Source organism: Oryzias latipes, chromosome 5 (assembly GCF_053564925.1).
Source record: "Oryzias latipes strain Hd-rR chromosome 5, Olatipes_Hd-rR_3.1".
NCBI lineage: Eukaryota > Metazoa > Chordata > Actinopteri > Beloniformes > Adrianichthyidae > Oryzias > Oryzias latipes.
The window spans coordinates 16161624-16179350 of NC_136241.1; the positions used below are offsets into that span (position 1 = coordinate 16161624).

Sequence of the window (17727 nt, forward strand, 5' to 3'; positions counted from 1 at the left end):
TCGAGCATTTAGCCTGCAACAACCTGTGGGTCTAATTTTCACACCATTGTCCAGTGTATGATCTTCTGACTATGCAAATGCAGGGTTCTTATACCAAGCCCATCTCTGAGCTCCGTTGTTCGGACTTGCAGCAGCCTGTTCATCTGTCTATAACCCTTCGTACAAATTTGTGCTTCTTGTACGGAGTGAACTTCCACTAAAGATTAGTTTTGTCTCTGAGTCATTATTCATTCATTTCTGTGTGCAAGAAACTGAAAGGGTACTAACCTAACCTTTTATCAATTACAGTTCTATCTAGCAAAACCAGTTTGTTCACATTTATAGATTGATGTTTTATATGTTTTACTTGAAAAGCATTCAACAAGAAGGTTAGGCTACATAAGTAAAGCTACAAGTACTGCATTGGCTGGGAATTGAACCCAGGTCAACTGCTTGGGAAGCAGCTATGCTACCACTATACCACCAATGCACTTTTTTTCATATTTACTTCACATTAAAATACAATATGCTTTTGGAATACAACGTAAACAATAAAATGTTGAGTGTTTGTTGACTAGGAACAAATATCGATCTGTTGACATTGTTCAAAGAGAGAAAAAAATGCAAGCAAATTTTAAGTCTACCTCTGTGGAACCACTTAAAGCTCAGCATTGACTGTTCCAATCTACAACAGAAAAAGAAGAATTGATACAAATTGAACAACTCAACAAAGTATAGAGAACTGCTAAAGCAAAGAAAATATGCACACTGTTTCAAGAATGACGATGACCTACAAGTATGCTACATCAAAATGATGGTCTTTAGCAAATAATGACGACTTTTGTAATCTGCCCACTAAATGTTCTTTGTGATTGGCAAGAATTTCCCTGATGGTCTATTAGGAAGCATTTGGTGCTCTCACCGCCTGGGTTTAATTCCTGGTCAGGAAACTGAACATCTTTACAAGGAACCTAATGAATCATCAGGTTTGTCTTCAGGAGTAAGGACACTCGTCAAAAATGACTTTTGAAAAGAGCTTTATCCGTGATTTGAGCCAAACCTGGCTTTTGACCCAAGAGAAAACAAAGAAACCAGACATTTGTGAGCATTGAATAATTTCTTTGAAAAAAAGGAACATAAATTTGTATACATTTTGACGCTGTATAAAACATGTTTTCAATGTCGGACAATACCATTGTTCTTTATTGTTAAGAATAGTAAGAAACAGAATAGTTTGAAACTCCTTTTTATTTTTTATGATTACACTAATGGTTCAAACTTAATTCACTAAGCATGTAATATCATCTCAAAATTATATTACATTTGAAGAAAGCACAACCCAGATTGTTTTCTCATAGCATTCCTCATCCTCCCTTTTTCCTTTTTGTGTGCGCTGGTGTTTATGCTCTGGTAAATGTCTGTGAGAACATCAGAGACATCTGACACTTGAAGCTTCCTGACCTTCGAGCATTTAGCCTGCAACAACCTGTGGGTCTAATTTTCACACCATTGTCCAGTGTATGATCTTCTGACTATGCAAATGCAGGGTTCTTATACCAAGCCCATCTCTGAGCTCCGTTGTTCGGACTTGCAGCAGCCTGTTCATCTGTCTATAACCCTTCGTACAAATTTGTGCTTCTTGTACGGAGTGAACTTCCACTAAAGATTAGTTTTGTCTCTGAGTCATTATTCATTCATTTCTGTGTGCAAGAAACTGAAAGGGTACTAACCTAACCTTTTATCAATTACAGTTCTATCTAGCAAAACCAGTTTGTTCACATTTATAGATTGATGTTTTATATGTTTTACTTGAAAAGCATTCAACAAGAAGGTTAGGCTACATAAGTAAAGCTACAAGTACTGCATTGGCTGGGAATTGAACCCAGGTCAACTGCTTGGGAAGCAGCTATGCTACCACTATACCACCAATGCACTTTTTTTCATATTTACTTCACATTAAAATACAATATGCTTTTGGAATACAACGTAAACAATAAAATGTTGAGTGTTTGTTGACTAGGAACAAATATCGATCTGTTGACATTGTTCAAAGAGAGAAGAAAATGCAAGCAAATTTTAAGTCTACCTCTGTGGAACCACTTAAAGCTCAGCATTGACTGTTCCAATCTACAACAGAAAAAGAAGAATTGATACAAATTGAACAACTCAACAAAGTATAGAGAACTGCTAAAGCACAGAAAATATGCACACTGTTTCAAGAATGACAATGACCTACAAGTAGGCTACATCAAAATCATGGTCTTTTGCAAATAACGTCGACTTCTGTAATCTGGCAACTAAATGTTCTTTGTGAGCGGCAAGAATTTCAATGATGGTATAATGGCTAGGATTTGGCGCTATCACCACCACGGTCTGGGTTCAATTCCCAGTCAGGGAACTGAACATCTTTACAAGGAACCTAATGAATCATTAGGTTTGTCTTCAGGAGAAGCCAAGTCCCTGGTGGTTTTTACTAAAATATTCCTGGTTAGGTTATATTCTACTTTTAGAGGGAAGCTTTTAGTTCAGCCTTCAGGAGAAATGACACTCATCAAATACCACTTTCGAAAAGAGCTTATCTAAGATTTGAGCCAACCTTGGCTTTTGACCACTTCCTCAACAAGATAAACCAAGGAAACCAAACATTTCTCAGCATTGAATAATTTCTCTGACCAAAAAAGTAAAAAAGTCTCAGCGAGGGAGTGACAGATAAAGAAGCTGATTCCCCAATCTTCTTTCTAGTATCTAACCCAATATATTTTAAAAACTTACAAACAGTGTGACAACATGAAGGTCACTTCTCTTCACAGATTCCTCACTTATGATAAGATTTTAAACTTCCCATGAGTCTTAGTGTCTAAAGGCAGGGCTAACCCCCAGGTCGCCACTTTGCCCCCACCTAGGAGGATTAAGTGTCCCTACAACCCTCATATAACTCAAAAATGTCCATAATCAACAAACACAATCAGCAAAACACATGAAAACCCTTTCTTTGATTAGTCGGATCCACCTGTTCTGAGGGGTATTCCAGAAAGCAAGGTTAACTTACCCAGACTTTAACCCTGAATTCTCTCTAAAGTAAGCCTAAACTTGCTTACTCTGGATAAGTCGGTTCCAAAACACCAGTTTGGTCACTGCAGCCTCCTGCATCACCACACTGTCATAATTGTAAGTGATCTTTGTCTTTAGATCTTTAGTTTTCTGTTTGGTAGATCAAGCATCTTTACATATTTACACTGCAGGATGAAGATGAAGAGTCCACTTCTGCTTTCACAGAAATTTACACAGCGAAACCCATCAAGGTATATGATGGCCCCCCTCTTTTTTAATTTTTTTAATTAGATAAATATTGTCATTGCAATTTTACAGAATATTGCCGGGGATGTCAGTGCAGATGAGAGTTAGTGTACCTCCACCATGAATCTTGGCAGTGTAAGAACATTTCTGCTGCTACAATTTCTCATGTTAATATTTGGTCTGTATTGTAAACGTCTAATTCCAATTATGTGGAATTACTTTGTCTCTGTAGTTGCCTGCCAGAAAGGTATATAAAGTCCACCTTCTAAGGCAAATTAGAAAATGTGACCTTGAGATGGACCGTAAACAACTTAAAAGCAAAAAAGACCAGTCTTGAAATAGAATTCATGGAGCACCATGCAGCTTAAGGTGAGAAACAATATGTGAACATGTAATCTGTCATTTGTTGAATGCAGTATAAAGCACTACATTCACTTTTTTATTACAGCAAATAAAGACATAAAGAAGAGCAATCAGCCTTTGACTCTTGATTGACTGATTTTTTTAGACATAATTTTGACAAATTGTGTCCCGTACCACCCTGCCATCTCTTTGGTCTGCTTGGTTCAAGGGGGCATCCACTTGGCCGTCTTCTTCAAGAGGTGGCAGGACCCTCTTACCTCCGATTGTGGCGATGTTGTGAAGAACAACCCATGCAGCTGTAATGCCACATGCCCTCTCCAGCCTGACCCTGAGCCCACGTAGGCACTGAAATCTTGCCTTCAGGATGCCTATAATCGTATCCACCCTGACCCGGGTTCGGCTGTGGGTCCGTTGTAATTGTACCTGTGGTCCAGGCTGAGGTTCAGGGTAGGGGGGTCATCATATATGGCAGACAAAGATACCCCCTGTCCCCCAGTAAGTAACCATTGAAATGTCCTTGTCACATTCAGCTCTTAGTCTCAGAGGCCATCATCATGGTAGAAGCATTAGCGGAGTCTCAGGACTTGGATTTAGCTCCAAACTTTATTTTCCATTTTCCTCCATTGCAATTTCCCAGTCATGCCCCAAACTCTAACCCAGGGGTCGGGAACCTTTTTGGCCGAGAGAGCCATGAACACCACATATTTTTAAATGTCATTTCGTGAGACCCATACAATATTGTGGAGTCCCTTTCCCACACTGAGGCACGGAGATTTAACCTCTTTTAAGGTTCTTTATTCTGGTTACTGCAGGCTGTAACAAAAGCCGTACAACTAATTCAGCAACTCCTTAATCTCTCCTGCCGAGAGCGCTTCTCCCAACTTTTTATTCCACCGCTGCTGCACCAGCCCTCCTATTTCACTTATTTGGCCCCTAGCTGAACCCCATTGGTCCAAACTCCCCAACGACAAACATGTATATGCTTGTAAAATAAAAAAAATAATTTCGAAAAAAGAAAACAAAAAATCACATCATAAGAAAACTGCCTGTCACAAGGTTGACAACAACACAATGTGAGCACATGCACTGTTTTGTTTGATGTACAGTATTTTCCAAGGCATTGACTCTCAAACAAAATAACCACCAAAATAATCACCTCACTTTTAACTTTTAAATTGTAAAATTCTAAAGTCATAGTTTTGTTTTATATTGTAACACTATTCATGTGACATTTGCTGGCCAGGTCAACATCGAAAAAGAGATCTTGGTTAAATTAAGGTTAAATAAAATGAATAAAAAAACAAATAGTTGATACTGGAATAAGACCTGCCCCAACATTTTGCTCTGTAATGTTTGTGGATAAAGTAGAAAGAACAAAACAGACTGAATTTGTGAGAAAGTACATAAACAAAATGGACAAGGATGATGTCTATGACAGCGACACATTGTGGCTTTTCGGCTTTTGACTGCAGGTTATCGTATCGTTTTTACGAGCAGATGAGGTTTATGTCCAGCCTGTTTGTAGTTTGTTGCTTTTGTAGTTTGTGGAAAATGAGCACAAAAATCAGAAAAAATAAAAATAAAACAAAAAAAAGACAGACAAAAGTAGAAAAATATCACAATTTTTCATATTAAATGCAGTAGGCTTCCATGGGAACTCTCTCATTTTGTCTATTTGTCTTGTGTCTTTTTCAGCCTAAACCACTAGGTGGGGCTAAATTATTGCAATAAAATTCAACGGCAACTTTTGAAGACTATTACTAGTTTCTGTATTTGTGTGCAGTTTTCTTTGAGTGCCACTAGGTGGTGGTAAATGTATGAAAGCTTGACCACATTCAAGACATTAATTCAGTATAAAAAAAACCAAAAAAAACCAAAAAAAAAACAATAATTCAGTATAATATACTGAATTAATGTCTTAATTAATGTATTATGTAAAGTTTGAAAACAATGTTTTATTGATTCTGGCAAAATAGTCAACATAAAATAAACCCACAGATAAATAAAGTTTTCTAGAAACTTTTTGTTTAAAACCACTATAAAACATGTCATTTACTGATAACAAATGTTCAAGTTCCACTGATTTCATAAATGTTTTTTTCCGCTGTTTTTTTTAAATGTTATCCCTTCAGTCTAAGGTTTAATCTAGCCATGAAGTTTTTAGACAAAATTCTTTTTGCTTGGTTTTTCAATTCCTTTTAGTAATACTCCAAATTCCAGTCAAGACAATTCTTGTAATAAGAAGATAGCAAAACAAGTCAAAATACAAGAAAGTGTTAAGACTTTTTATTGTTTACATAACATTGCTGTAACTTTTGGTTTAAATAGGTGGCAAAAACCATGCATATAGATTTTACAAAATCTATATACAAAAAGGAAACAAAATGTTTTTCTAATTACTTAACCCTCTATTCTTTTTAGGTATTTTTGTGAGACATTTATTTGTTCACCTTTATATAGTTTTGAAGGAAAGAAAGCACCTTGCTGTCCTATTGCTCCAGTAGTTTGTATGAAAAAAAGCCAAACGTTTTCACACGCATACCAACACCACATGTGCTTTTCACTGATGGTCTGTACCAGAAGAATATCAGTCAACAACTCACTCAGCAGGATAAACCCCTGCTGGCTCATTTAAAGCAACATAACTATGCTACATGTTATTACCCTATTTACTACCATGCGGAAAAGGCTCTAGTCAGACATATAATAAATGTTTAAGTCCCAATGGGTATTTAATGTTGTTGACTTCACCTAATAGGCCCTGTAAACTTATTTTTGAATGAGCGGAGCACTGTTTATTTATTTATTTTTGTTTTGATGTCTGCACAAGAAAGAAATCCTTATTTATTTTCACTGAATTATTTTTACCGACTGACTGTAAAAGCTGAAATACCCTACATTAAAAGGGTTTGAAGTTGATGGCTGGCATTAAACATTTGAGAAGTCAAATATAAAGCTGTCTTATAACTTTTATTTTTTATTTAAAAATTGAATATTTGCATGCTTTTTTATTTCACTAAATGCAGAAGATGTGTATGTCACATAATCTAAATAGAAGTCATGCTCCTAAAGGTCCGTTGACTCCCCAGGTCTACTTTTCTCTCCGTCAATCTCCATTTGGTTTTTCTAAACTTCCAAAAAAAACCTTACCCCATTGCTGTACCCGTAAGACCAACACAAGACACTTGTTTTGAGTTCATCTCCACACATTTCGGGTTAATGACACGGGCAGATCTCCTATGTAAAGATAGCGATTGAGAAATCAAAGGTAAAGTACCTCCTGCTGGTTATAACACTTGGCAGTGCTTTTGTGTGTTCTGACTGTTCTTCAAAGGCTTCAAGTCCAACATTTGTGTAAATGCCAAACAAAGTGGCAATGTTGAATTTGTGTCAGAAGAGGCAGATGGGGCAAACATATCAAAGTTTGTACTAGCAAAGACCTTGGATGGGAGTCAATAACAAGCATGTGCACACCGCGTGACACCAATACTTTTATGCTTGATATGCTCTGGCATTGGAGAGACAACACTTATTAGAGATGTTTAAGAAAAATTAGACTAAACAGTGATGAACATCCCCTTCAAGGTCCTGCAGCAAACAGAAAATACAATAGACGTCGTTAGAAAATAACTAATGGTATTCTTTTTTACCGACTATCATAGTTGTGGTCTGCAAAACTGTAACTAAACACACAAAATTAAATATACCAAACACAGTTTAACAAGTGTTTTGTGGTGGTTAAATGTGTATGTGATAACAAGGTGATTAGCAAAAACTGAAGGAAAATACACTAATTAGCAAGCACGTTTTCCCGAGGTCCACACTAAACTTGCTTTAGGGAAATACAAGCTCCTGCTGAAGACGCACTCATTTTTATCTGACGTTTGCTCGTTTTGCAAGATACTTGTGCAAGGAACCACAAGAATCAGGAATGGCAGGTTCCTGTTTGTCTGCAGCTCGTGCAAAAAAAGTTGAGATTTACCATAAACTCCCCCTGTGAATATTCTTTTTCCCAGTTTTGCAACAGTTACAGGAAAACATAACAAAATAACACAGACTCAAACACAAGCCATTACCAACAAAAAGCAAAATACTGATGCGCCATCAAAAGACCACAGTGCAAGAAACAATAAATGTCAAGGAAATAATGGACAAAGGCAACATAGTTAAGTGTCAATAAAAATTATATGTAAAGATTTAAATAATTTTTACCAAGTTAGGATTCCTTGTCTGACCTAAATTTTGATTTTTCTCTGAGAAAAGAAATGTTTATATCTGTTACTTTTTACAGGTGGGCACAATAATTTAGCTCCAAAAGGAAAAGTCTGGAGTTCTAGCATTAAACCAAATGCTTTTATCCTCCCCATCTGCCTACTAAACAAGTTAGAGATGCTTTGCAGCCCACCCAGAATTTAACTGCACATCTTGACGACTTTATTTATTTTTGTCCATTACAATGCAGAGGTTCCCATTCCAGCATATTTTGAAAAAGTAGCCATGCACCCCATACAGGTTTTACAAAAAACTGTTGTGGGAGACTTGTCCACATAAAAAGGGTGATTTTGTAAGCAAAGCAGAGCAAAGCAAGTGTTATGACCACGGACCAAGTCTGGGCCGCTATATTGGATAGGCTAATTTCTTGTGTCTAATGCAGAAATGCCCTTATGTATCTGTGAAAACACTCATTCAGCCAGAACGGATCCATAGATTTTTTTTTTAAGTCATATGGTCTTATTCACTTTTTTAAGTTAAAAATTTTGCAACTTTCAATTATATGCTTTTTCAATTAATCTAGAATTAAAAAAGTCTCTTGAATAATAGGTGAAAAATATAAAACTTCAAAAACTCAATTCATATTTTTTTTCTGGCCTTGTGATTCCCTTGTTGACAAAACAGAATTAGCAGCACATGGACCCCCCCCCCCCCCATTTTTCTTGTAAAAAACTTTTTTTCCCCCTGTTGTGAGTAAAATGCTGCTATGAATTAAAAAATAACTCAGTTTTCTATGAACAAGTCAGAAAGCTTTTTTAAAATTCTTTGTAAATGAGATTTTTGGAAAGAAGCTTTATCAAATCGAATGCAATGTTTGTTTAAAAGACAATTGTTTTGGCTGCATTTATAAATCTAATTCAAATGTTTCAAAAGTGTTAATCTTTCAGAATCCTTTTGTGATTCAAATTGAAGTTTTATTATTTTATTCTATTAGTTTCCTCAATTGCCATAAACACAGTTTATTATTCATTGTCTGTGTGTAGCAGCACAGCACACGTGTTACCTGGTTTTGGTTTTCAGTAACAATATAGCTCATGTCTTCACAAATCAAGAATTTTAGGAAAATTTGAACAAACTGAGCTTATGGCCTGTGTTAGCTTTCATGTTTCAAACGAGCATGGCTTTTTTAACACGTCAAGTAGATAAGTCAAACTTTATGCTCCATGTCGGATAGGAAGTTGTTAAGTTTGAATCCGTCTTTAAGTTTTGAAGACAGGAACAACTAGTTGCACTGTGTGAACACTTAATGGGTGCCAGCATGGTGGGCGGTGTTTTATTTGCCTGTCTTTATGTTATATCCCACATGAGACGTTAGACTTGATTATGTGGTCTTTGAGCTAGATTTACCTGTTCAGTCCATCAGGTTCGAGTTTAAGCAAGTGGGCTTTTCAAAAATGATTGTCAGTTTTTCTATCTTGTAAAGTTCCACTGCCACATCCGATAACCGTTATAAGTGGTGTGTTGATTACAAAAACGACTGAGTTTTTAAGGTGGTTTTGCTTTGCACTCTGAAAACATATGTGTTAGCTGTCTGTCTTTGTGGCCCTCTGATGAACTTGAAACTTTCCGCCTTCACTCCACAGGAGATGGTTGTGTGAGCCTGAACAGCTTTGGACAAAACGTCTGTTAAGGTTGAAAAGTTTACCACAGTTTAAAAAAAAAAACAATTACTGAATCTAAATAGCTACCCTTTGCTAAATTTGCTCAAACACATTGCACATATGCATTCTTTTAAAGATTAAAGAAAACTTGTACTTTTCCTTCACTATAAATCTGCATTTCCTTGACGGCTCAACTGCCCATTGGAGTTTCATACAGCACTGAAGTTCACACCTACATGCACCGTGAAGGTAAATATTGGAAAAAGCCAAACACTTGCTATGTGACAACATCCAAACTCAACATGGAATGAAAATCTGAATCAACTTCTCATCTCACTGCACCTTAATATTGCTCCCAGTGGCACTTGACGCTAACCTGTCATTTTCATCTAAACATGATCCTAAATTTTTATAATTATTGATTTTATTTTTAGGTTTACATCTTTGGAATGAAGTCATTCTATTTCAGTTTTGTGATTTTTCCCCCTCTATTTTTTATAATTTGATTAGTTATAATGCTATTTCAATTACCCACCCATTGTAAATACAAATGAAAGTGAACTTGAGAACTGATTGTGCTGATAACAGCATGGATCTGTACGTAAAAAATAGAAAAGAAAGGGCGGAGAAAACCCTTAGAGTTAGTATTTTCTGATAAACTTCCACATCTTCTTTTGAAATTTGCTTTATTTGTTTGTGTGCCATAAAGTCATAGTTATCAAATCAGATTAATCAGTGAATGTTTATGTCTTAATAAACATATTTCAAGGTAAAAACTGTAGGTGACTGGAATTTTACTGTGTTTAAGAACAAAAAAGAAGCTGTTACCTTATAATTACATGTTAATATAAGGGAAATAACTTGAGAAAAAATACAGCATGTTTTGCAATATGTATCTATATTTTTTGTATAAAAAAGGAAAAACTGTACCAGATTTTATTTTCTCTTTATAAATTTTGTTTTATACAAAACCAGTGCTTTTTACTTGACCTTCTGTATCCCTTTTTGGGTCCCAGTTGCTGTTGGATGGGTCGGCAGCCTGTTACAGGGCATGCAAAACTGATATTTAGGTTTAATTTGAGATGAAAGATTTTAATCTATGACAATACCTTATTTATTAATTGATAAAAGCTTGTTAAAAATATACATTTCAACTGTTGTTCATTCTCTTTGAGGAAACATCATAAAAATAAGATGCAGTTGGAGTTCATAGCATTTAGTTTATTTATAGCAGAGTTCAAAGTAAAAGTTTTAATAGAAAATGTGTTTCATTAAACATTAGAAGAGAATACCTAAAATTACAGTTTAAAGACAAGTGCTAATACTATGACAGATATTTGTTTTGTTGTCTGTGAGGTAAATCAAGGTCTACAAACTCAAATAAACATGTTTGCAGTCCAAGGGGATTTCTTCAGGTCAAATTAGAAGGTCTTCAATCAGGAAAATCCAGAAGCTAGTGGAGTTACTCAACCCTTTAACAGCGACAAAGTGTGACACAACAGACAAACAAACACACATACACAGGCATGCCCACCTTCTGACAGGGGTTTTTCAACAAACTACTAATTGCCCTAACACATCATTCCATCTGCATTCACAAATGCACAACTGCCAAAATGCCAACAGTTATTTCATTGGGTCATGTTGACTGAACGGCTGTCAAATGATAAACAGATGAGTGTCGCTTCTGTGCAACCAGGGAGGCAGCAGACTTTCTATCAGCTTCCAATAGGGAACACAGCTCAGGTAAAACAAATAAACATTCTGCTGGTGAGGCACTCACTCACACACACCATCACAAACTCTCACATACACCACCTATCAGCAGGTTTACTTTGAGCTTTACCGTAAATGGGTGACATCAGCAAACAGTTTCTTTTGACCCTTTGAGACTACGACTTGATAAGGGGTCAGATAAAAAAACGTAATGTAAGGCTCAGTTGAGTTTTACTTGTACACTCACTTACAGTAAAATTAAAGTCGGACACAAATGCCTCAACAAACAGTCTTTATCAAGGCTAGACTTTCTTAAAATATCAAAAATATGAATAGGTTTTTATGTTGTTTAACAAAGTTATTCCGATGTTTGAATGGGTGACCATTCAAAAGACATCAGCATCACAAGACTTGTTGCTGTTTGGTTCCCACACCAATGTTTTTAGACAATCTTACTTTGCAACAGTCATACTGATGTAGCCCAATTATTGTGTCATTTTTGAATCACTTTAAAAAATGATATATTTTCTTGTTATTATTGTTTTAGATATATTTATTTGGTAGAAATGCAAATTTCTTAAATTTGCTTTTAGATTTTCTTTTTTGTCATTGTTGATTTTCTTTTTGGTTAACTGTAAAACATAATTGGCTTACTGAATATTTTCTGTAGAGGACTGTTATTGTACAAAAATCATATGAGAGAGAATGACTATGAAGGAAAAACATAAAAGAGTGATTCGATTGCTGATTATATTCAATTTAAAAGAAAGAAAACAGTTTTCCAGCTGCTTTTATATCGTTGCATCATAACTATTAAGCTTATGTATGTTAGCCATACTCTTCTTGAATATGTTTGTCGCTTTACATAGTTCTTCTCCAAATTCCAGGGCACAAGATCTCACTATTTTTTCCATGACGTTCACATTATTGTAGTTTAGTTAAGTTTGATTTATGGCAATTGTGAAGCGTGGTTCAAGGCCCATCAGAGTATTTTTTATTGTTTTTTGTGTTTTGTAACTTAGAGCTTTTGATTCCTGCTTTGCTTTATAAATACTTCAATAGCTAGATTATTTCTAGACTCTTTCTAAACCAACCAATATGTAAAATGTTTGGTATAATTTTGTGATAGAATTTATCCACTTTTCATTCAAATGTATAGGTTATTAAAAAAAATGATTTAGGCAAATAATCCTTAATGTTAAAGTCAGCTTCATTTTTGTTGTTGGTTTTAATGCCGAACATGTTTTTCTTTTAGGATCAATATCCTTTGAAGAATATACTAAACAGTACTTTTGTTCTTTTTCTTGTTCTTTCAAATCTCGCTTTTTTTCATCCCTTATCCTTCTGGTTTCCATTTCTTCTAATCTTCTAAACTGCACAGCAACAAAAATTGAACTTTTCATTCTGAGACACATTGTGAGTGAACACAAATGACAGCACTTAAATTAGGCCCCTAAGAGGCTTAGCATAAAGCCGAGCAGGGGCAATTAAAGTTTTACGGTGCTCTTTCAGAGAAAAGGATTTCCGCTACGGTGAAATAATATTTACCACCTTATAAAATGTCACTGATGGATTATTAAGAATGACTACACCACCCTTTTTTGCAAGGCACTTATACCAGCAGTGAAAACTAACTTAATGTTTCTTTGATTTTGAAAAAAATAAAACAACAAAAAACAAAGAAGAAATGTCTAATTTCTGGGACTGTTGTTTTTTTCAGGTCCATGTTCATTCTAAAAAGACAGGAACACAACAAGTTCACATCAATAAAGGCCTGATCAGAGTCCTGCTGGAGGAGACCTTGAGGAGGAGGTTCATGGAGAAATCAATAGTGTTAAATGAAATACAGTAGCAAAAACAGCGTTAGAAAACAAGCTGAGAGCAGGAGAAAGGGTCACACAAACACAGAGATGTTGGTGTGATTATGCAGCGAGGGTTAATGATCAAATGGACAGCCTCATCGATGTGTAATACCATCTGTTTGGAGGTCAGTCACTCTATGTGGCCCCACTGGCCCCCAACAACCATCCGACATGCACTTAAATACCTTTCTGCACTCAAACACCAATGTACACATATAGTTCATACTTAAAATGTAAAGAAAATAAGTGTACAGTGTTTCAACTGAATCTATAAGTCCCCTCACAATCTCAGAGTTCAAGCAAAATGTTATTACAAGTTCTGGATGGTTGAGTCATTCCCTCTATTACAGGCCATCAGTGTAAAAGTGAAGAGATTCTGTTACTTCTATCATTCCTAAGTTTAATTAAAAAGTTTCATTATACATACACACAAACACACATGTATTTATATGTATTTTAATATTTATATGTATATATATATATATATATATATATATATATATATATATATATATATATATATATATATATATATATATATATATATATATATATATATATATATATATATATATATATATATATATATATATATATATATATATATACATATACATATATATACATATATATGTATATGTATATATGTATATGTATATGTATATATACACATATATATATATATATATATATATATATATATATATATATATATATATATATATATATATATATATATATATATATATGGATGTTAAGACATGAAAACCACTTACCATTCATGGAGGGTTCCATCCCACATTGTATGTGATGGTATGCTAGCCCCAAGGAAGGAGGCCGAGTACTAGTGAGCCTGGAAGCCACTATCCACGATGAAACATCCAAGATGCATGAATACATCAAGGCCCCAACTGACAATGTGCTCAGTGAATGTCTCAGGCAATGGAGAGCTGAGGATGCGGCACTGGATGACAGATCATCATGGGAGGACAAGCAATTGCATGGGATGTACCATTGGACCATAAAGGAAGTGGCTGATGTCAAGAAGTCCTACCAATAGTTAGAAAGGGCTGGCCTACAGGAGAGCACTGAAGCACTCATCCTGGCAGCTCAGGAATAAGCCCTGAGCACCAGAGCAATAGAGGCTCAGATCTACCACACCAGACAATACCCAAGGTGTAGGCTGTGCAAAGAGGCACCTGAAACAATCCAGCACATAACTGCAGGATGTAAGATGCTGGCAGGGAAAGCATACATGGGGCGCCACAATCAAACGGCTGGAATAATATACAAGACCATTTGTGCAGAATATGGACTGGAAACCCCAAGGTCGAAATGGGAAACACCTCCGAAGGTTAGAGAATGAGAGGGCAAAGATTCTGTGGGACTTCCAGATCCAGACTGATAGGATGGTAATGGCGAACCAACCAGACATTGTAGTGGTGGATAAAGAACAGAGGAAAGCCGTTGTGGTGGATGTGGCAGTGCCAAGCGATGGGAACATCAGGAAGAAGGAACATGAGAAACTGGAGAAATACCAGGGACTCAGAGAAGAACTGGAGAAAGAATGGAAAGTGAAGGTGACAGTGGTGCCTGTGGTAATTGGAGCACTCGGGGCAGTAACCCCCAAGCTGGAGGAGTGGCTACAACAGATACCTGGAACTCCTAGGCCTCTGGTAGAGGACCCGAGCTTGGGGGAGAAACCAAGGGCCGTTTCATATATTGTTAGGTGTTCCACTTAGGTTGAAACCCAGTCATAAAGGGAAATAGTAACAGCTGTGTTTGGAGTTAAAAACACACCCATCTACTGGTAGTTTGTTGAAGGGCTGGACAGTGGTACAATAATTAGCATCTACAGGCAACAGTGTCAAATGATAGAAGTTTCTTCAGCGTTTGCAAATAGATTTTGGCAGGATTGTTCTCAATGTTGAGAAATACTCGCAAATACATATTCATCAAGCAACCCTAACAGGGATTGATTGGCCCCAAATTTATTCTAAAGCAGCAAAACAGCCCCAAACATTCAGCCAAAGCCATTAAAAACTTTCTTCGCCTTATGAAGGACAAGACGTACTGGAAATGATGGCCTCTACTGAGCCCTGATCTTGAAATCATTAAGCGTGTCTGGAATTACATGAAGACAAAGAAGAATAGGAGCCTACTTCCACTGTAGATCTGTGGTTAGTTCACAGAAAATCTGAGGTTAGTTCTCCTTGATGTTTGAAGCAAACGTTCAAGATTCTTCAAAAACTGATCAAGTGTTCCCAGAAGAACTGATGCTGCTTTGAAGTGAATCTCGCCAACCTTTAATTTGATTTAGATTTCTCTTTTGTTCATTCACTGCATTTTACTGTTAGATGAGAATGAACGATTATCCTTTCAAGCTGGAAATAATTCTTAGGTTTCAGCATCTTTTCACACCTGCCCAAAACATTGCATATGCAGGACAACATCGACTGATGTCACAAACAAGTCTCATGCTATCAGTGCTGCTGCTGCACTTACAATACAGACATGTTTCTGTTGCCACCTTTCATGGTCTTTCCTATTCCAAACCAAGAATCCTCTTTAAAGACATATTTTAATCAACTCTAGTGGCGGGAATATCTAGCAAAAAATGGATTCTGCTTAAAAATGTATTTTAAAAGAGTCCATCGTCTTGTTGCAAACCTTTTGGGCAGGTTCGATATAGTTTCTTTAGGAATCTGTGATGTGAACAGATTGTTGAATTGTAGACTCACATTGAGCGCACACATTGGAATGAAAACATTACAGGTTTAATCTATTTAAGACATTGAATACAAATAGAATTATTAGAACGTCACTGAGACCAAATGAACACAAATTCTTGTCAAGTTTGTCGTCGTTGCTCTACAGAAATTTTGTCAAACAACTTACATGTCTTTTGTGACATGACAGACCTTGATTTTTTGCTTTTGTGCAATAAACCTCAGCCCGATGTGATTGTTTCTGGGCACGGGTAACAGGTTGGCATGGATTACACTGTCTCAGTATTTTTTAAAAGCCACCTGAGGCTACCTGAATGCAACAACCCAGTCAAGAGTGGCTAAGAGACTGTGCTTAGTGTTTTAGGATAATGAGCTGATGGCACTAAGGCGTGCAGGATGATTTCCAGGGAGCTGGAAACCACAAAAGCAGGACACACACAGAGAAACAAGCCAAAGTACAGACTGGCATGCATGAGGGGGAAAAAAAATGGAAAAAAGGAAGGCAATTAATAATGCCTATAAGACCTTACAAAATATGCTTGAACACAACCATAGATATTATGACAACAAGAAAAAAGAACAAATTGTGTTTATCTGAAACAATTTATCTAAAAATATATGATTAAATTCCACAAAAAGCACTTGTTTAGCCATTTTGAAGGAAAACACTGCTTACACAGTGACTTGTGAGTGGCTCAAGGGTTTTTGTTGTACAGGTAAGAGATGCTTCTTTAAATGGTGCTGTTATAAAGGCAGCAATGAAAGCCTCTTATTTTGCTTGAAAATGTCCCAAGGCTGCAAATATGGGATGCTTATAGTCAAATGCAGCAGAGGCACATGCTGCACTTCCACCTGTAGCTTCAAGCCTCTATCTGTAGCTCAGTGAGATCTCTAGTAGTAGCAGGATCATTTCCCCCTTTCATGGACAAACACACAACAGTTTTATATATATAACGTGTGCTGAATCTGTTCAATTCTTAACAGGAACTGTACTAAGTTCAAGTTACTTGTATCACATTGATATATCTTTTTCTTGCCACACTTTGCATTGGAATTGGTTGGTCCGGGACCAGTCACAGATTATGTTTCACCCCTGTGGTGAAATGACACGAAAAAAATCCTCAAATCCTGAAATTTTTCATGCAGCGAGCTCAAGGGCGTTTGCAACTTATGCTGCTGCTGAAATGCAGACAGTACAGGGGCCTTTTTCACTTTATCCAAAGGTACCTAGTGTAGTTTATTTCATTGTTTCTGGACTTGAAAGGTTTGCCTTCGTCTCTGTGGGTGCAGATTTCATCAGACACTTTTATAAAGTTCATGCAATACCTGGTTTCTTTTATCCTCCCAAACTTTTGCTTTTTCTATTACTTTGTCATTGTTTTAGTTTACTGAAATATTTTGACTTCTGGTTTTAACAAAACATGTGGGTAAATAAAATCCATCATTAAACTAAATACTTGTTTTTTTCCCTTTTGACATACTTGTTTGTTTCAGCTTTTTGCCCATTTTGGGAGTATTCAGTTTGTTCATGACCCGGTCAGCTAGATAGCAATGACCCCAGAGCTAAAAAAACAAAGAATATTTTAATTACTGGTACACCCAATAAAAAACAATAGATGACATGACCAAACACTCCATTCATCTTATTCCTTTCTCACTCAATTTATGTTTGCCTAAGCCCAGATGCAGCTAATGCGAGGTTTGCTAGAAAGGAAGTGTCTGTAAAAGTAACTAGAAAGTTAACTTATTATTTTAAAAAGCAATGTGTTTAATGTTTGATACCTAAACTACATAAACTGTTAAACATTGTAATAAATAATGTGCAATACATGTCATGGGTGCGGTAACTGCATGTGTGGGCCTGTGGTCTCCAAGAAAACAGATTTTTATTTAAACATTAGTCTTTTT

At 36.2% G+C, this 17727-nt stretch overlaps 2 non-coding genes across 2 annotated transcripts; both read right to left on the minus strand.

The window, feature by feature from the left end:
* Positions 1-398: 398 nt before the first annotated feature.
* On the minus strand, positions 399-469 carry trnag-ccc (transfer RNA glycine (anticodon CCC)). The gene has a single exon. It is a non-coding gene; the product is annotated as a tRNA-Gly (tRNA).
* A 1371-nt stretch (positions 470-1840) lies between these two features.
* Positions 1841-1911, minus strand: trnag-ccc (transfer RNA glycine (anticodon CCC)). The gene has a single exon. It is a non-coding gene; the product is annotated as a tRNA-Gly (tRNA).
* Between the last annotated feature and the right edge of the window lie 15816 nt (positions 1912-17727).